The sequence below is a fragment of the Ceratina calcarata genome, unplaced genomic scaffold (assembly GCF_001652005.2).
Source record: "Ceratina calcarata isolate Rehan_Ccalc_2016 unplaced genomic scaffold, ASM165200v1 scaffold371.2, whole genome shotgun sequence".
Classification (NCBI taxonomy): Eukaryota; Metazoa; Arthropoda; class Insecta; order Hymenoptera; family Apidae; genus Ceratina; species Ceratina calcarata.
The window spans coordinates 239,499-244,350 of NW_017160229.1; the positions used below are offsets into that span (position 1 = coordinate 239,499).

General features: G+C 35.3%; 1 protein-coding gene across 1 annotated transcript in view; it reads left to right on the top strand.

Moving 5' to 3' along the window:
- The window catches only part of kug (FAT atypical cadherin kugelei), a 62,408-nt gene that overhangs the window by 12,418 nt on the left and 45,138 nt on the right, over positions 1-4,852 (top strand). The gene's annotated exons all lie outside the window — the stretch shown is intronic.

The following is a 4,852-nucleotide window of genomic DNA, read 5'->3' on the forward strand; positions in this document are numbered from 1 at the left end:
ATTTACAATCACTTGGAAGTGAGCTTTTTTAAAATCACTTATGGACGGGAGTGTATTCCTTCTCGTCATCCGAGACTCTCGGGGATTTCTTTCCGCGTTCGGATTAAAGGAAAAGCATACCTCCCGTTGAGCGCATGTGTGTGTCGCGAAACGGTGGAATTTTGTTAGAACGTGGAAAGAGTATAGCAATCTCGGGAAAAGGTTCGCGTTGAGACGAACAAATAGACTATGCTAGGTTGGGTTCGACTCTTACGCTACTAGCAGTCGGCTATAACGAGTTTTTACGCGTTGGGACTGCGTACACAATACGATTCGAATTTCCCATATAAACGAATTTACTAAGGAAGCATGCTAGTCATTTTTAAATCATTTTTTTTTTACAAAGATCTCAGTTAACGTAGAAATATCTAAAAGGTATCTGCAAATGTCTCTGAGTTATCTGAAAAATACCTATCTAGATGAATTTTCTGTGATTCGCCCGGTCTATTTCAATATCTCGAAGTTTAATGCAGGATTTGGAATGCCACTTAATAAATTGAAATTAAGATAGTTGTTGCTTAATCATTAGCATTGAAAATTGTTCGAACTTTCGTACGAAATTAATGTATTAGGTACCAAAAAATGTGCGTGCATTACCCTAAGTCAATCTATCATCCCATTTTTAAGATATCGTCATACATTGAATGTGAGGGAAAAGCAAGGAGAATTGAAAGGTAACGAGTTCGGTACGAATAATAGTGAAATTGGTGGTCATTTATTGATAAGGATATGGACGAGACAGCTTGAGTAAGTGAAAAATGTTTGAGTGTATGCCAGTTCGATAATTCAACAGTTCTAAGAGTTTGCTTTGTTGTTAGCGGTTGCCAGACAGCGATCGTAACTTTTACGATCAGGAGCAGGCGGCAACGGGCAAATTCGCTTTATGCAAAATGGCATCTCGCGTCAGTCCAGTGGCTTCCGTTTTCCAACTTTTTAATGGAAAAAAGAGCTCGCGAGTTTATGAGTCAAAAACGCGGTTTGCATGCTGACAAGCGGAAAAACAATTAGCGCGGGGGCCTAGCCTGAGATGGAACGTAAAGGAATTGGACATTTCGTTTGAGTACTCGTTCGGATTTCTGAACCGTCGTTATGTCACTTTTTAGGGTTTCAATTTTTGTATGCATTTATAGAAAAATTGATTATGTAAAAAAAATACAAATGCTCATAGTGAACAAAAGTGCGTAAAATATCAACAGCAAATGCATAGCATAGCAACAGCATGTCTATAGGATTAAAGAACATTCTTACTGAATACAGTTTTTTAAATTAATACCCTACAAGTTTTATTTTGCATAAAAATTCGTAGTTTAATAATAATTATTCTATTATACTACAATATTTCTACCCTAATTTTATTCGCAGCCAAAATATAATGTATTATACACTGATTAGCATACATTTTTATTGTAATTATATTTACAATAAGAGTGGAATAAAAATAGGTTCTCAAATCGCAAAGGGAATCAGAAATATTAAAGTGAAAATAATTTTACAACTATACAAGTTGAGAAACAATTTATTGATACTATTTATTTATTAAAATAGCAGAATCTATTTTTAAATTCACGTAGAAATAGAAAATATTTCGATATTTTTCGAGATTTTGAAAAAAAAAACATTTTTTATTTTTCCGAGATTTTACCCCTTGAGATTTTGCAAAATGTTCATTTTTCCTCAATAACTCCTTAACATTGCAGATCCACTTATTAACAGTCTAAATTAACTAACACGAAAAAACTTACTGAATCCTTATGCAGGATATCACAATAACTTCATAGCATTTAAAACTATAAAACGCGTTCCGAGAGACGAACCTAACGTACTTTAGTTGCATACTAGATACAAACCATGAAGAGATAGCAGAGATGCGCGGAGATTAAATCCATTCGAAACTATCGTTGAGAGAAGGTCGTTAAGGCAAATCGAATTTCCTAGCGGCGCGCTAACACTAACAGGTGATAGGTCGATTACCGATGCACCCTTTTAGTTTCACTTCTCCCGTTAGCGAGCGCCCCCTCCCTTCACCCTAATATTGTCAGACTGGAAATGAGGAGGAAAATCGCATCCTCCCGAAGATTGAAAAGTAAAATGAGGAGAAGGCCTCGCCAAGGTGAGAGCCAGGTTTAAGGGTGTCGTTCCCTCCGGAGTAACACCTCGGAGAAAGTTCGTCCCTCGTGGATAAGAGAGGAGGTAGCGGCGTTAAACTGAAGAAAGAGGCTAGGTGTCAGCCGAGTGGATGGAGTATCAACGAGAGGGCAAGCTGGGGTACACTCCTGTCCATAAAGAAGAATTTATAGGCTCGCTTCGATCAAACTGAACCGTTCGAAGTGACGTCCGGGTTCTTCGATTTACGTTTCGTTTCCTAGTTTATTGGATCGACCTGATCAAATTGGATTCGTTCCTAAACAGGATTCGTCTTGATTTATTATTATTAGTAAACAGAGAGTACTCTTTTAAGTCTGAATCATAACAATTTTAATATGTCAATTTATCATGGAAATCTCTAATTATCGATTTAATTAATTTTAATTTACAATCACTTGGAAGTGAGCTTTTTTAAAATCACTTATGGACGGGAGTGTATTCCTTCTCGTCATCCGAGACTCTCGGGGATTTCTTTCCGCGTTCGGATTAAAGGAAAAGCATACCTCCCGTTGAGCGCATGTGTGTGTCGCGAAACGGTGGAATTTTGTTAGAACGTGGAAAGAGTATAGCAATCTCGGGAAAAGGTTCGCGTTGAGACGAACAAATAGACTATGCTAGGTTGGGTTCGACTCTTACGCTACTAGCAGTCGGCTATAACGAGTTTTTACGCGTTGGGACTGCGTACACAATACGATTCGAATTTCCCATATAAACGAATTTACTAAGGAAGCATGCTAGTCATTTTTAAATCATTTTTTTTTTACAAAGATCTCAGTTAACGTAGAAATATCTAAAAGGTATCTGCAAATGTCTCTGAGTTATCTGAAAAATACCTATCTAGATGAATTTTCTGTGATTCGCCCGGTCTATTTCAATATCTCGAAGTTTAATGCAGGATTTGGAATGCCACTTAATAAATTGAAATTAAGATAGTTGTTGCTTAATCATTAGCATTGAAAATTGTTCGAACTTTCGTACGAAATTAATGTATTAGGTACCAAAAAATGTGCGTGCATTACCCTAAGTCAATCTATCATCCCATTTTTAAGATATCGTCATACATTGAATGTGAGGGAAAAGCAAGGAGAATTGAAAGGTAACGAGTTCGGTACGAATAATAGTGAAATTGGTGGTCATTTATTGATAAGGATATGGACGAGACAGCTTGAGTAAGTGAAAAATGTTTGAGTGTATGCCAGTTCGATAATTCAACAGTTCTAAGAGTTTGCTTTGTTGTTAGCGGTTGCCAGACAGCGATCGTAACTTTTACGATCAGGAGCAGGCGGCAACGGGCAAATTCGCTTTATGCAAAATGGCATCTCGCGTCAGTCCAGTGGCTTCCGTTTTCCAACTTTTTAATGGAAAAAAGAGCTCGCGAGTTTATGAGTCAAAAACGCGGTTTGCATGCTGACAAGCGGAAAAACAATTAGCGCGGGGGCCTAGCCTGAGATGGAACGTAAAGGAATTGGACATTTCGTTTGAGTACTCGTTCGGATTTCTGAACCGTCGTTATGTCACTTTTTAGGGTTTCAATTTTTGTATGCATTTATAGAAAAATTGATTATGTAAAAAAAATACAAATGCTCATAGTGAACAAAAGTGCGTAAAATATCAACAGCAAATGCATAGCATAGCAACAGCATGTCTATAGGATTAAAGAACATTCTTACTGAATACAGTTTTTTAAATTAATACCCTACAAGTTTTATTTTGCATAAAAATTCGTAGTTTAATAATAATTATTCTATTATACTACAATATTTCTACCCTAATTTTATTCGCAGCCAAAATATAATGTATTATACACTGATTAGCATACATTTTTATTGTAATTATATTTACAATAAGAGTGGAATAAAAATAGGTTCTCAAATCGCAAAGGGAATCAGAAATATTAAAGTGAAAATAATTTTACAACTATACAAGTTGAGAAACAATTTATTGATACTATTTATTTATTAAAATAGCAGAATCTATTTTTAAATTCACGTAGAAATAGAAATATGAAATTCTGTCTCATAGAACGTTGTTACATATTTATTAATAGTGGTTTAAGCCACGTATTATCTGAATTAAGCTTCGTAGCTTAAGGCAGCTTCCTCTGTTTTAACTGCGCTATCGCAACATCGGAGTGTTGACTGACGTCACATTACGTGAGAGAAATACACACTGGGAAGCATACATTTTAGGGAAATTTGATCAGTCAATATAACACTTGCTTCTTATAACAGAATACGTTATTATGCATACTGTTCCTGGCAGAATGTCAGGAATGATTGATCGACTCTTCACGTGATTAAAGTTTACACTCAAATAAAAAAGTCTTATAATTTCGTTATATTTAAATCATCTAACACGTTTGGAATGTTAATAATAATAAAAATATTTCTTGCATTAGATAAATATTTATCTGTATTTCTTACCGGATTTCTCACTCCGTGTTTCAGACGAAATTTCATTAAAAAATGACTGTAATGTGATTTCAATGAAATAAATTACGATATTATTACATACAGTTTCTGATAGATAGTCAGGAATGGAATATAATTGATTATCTTTGAACTTGATTAAAGATTCCCTTCTTTTTTTAATTAAATAAAAAGGTTCTACTGGTTCCCAGTTAAGATATCTGCAGATATCTCTAATTTTTTATAGTCCTTGACTGGAG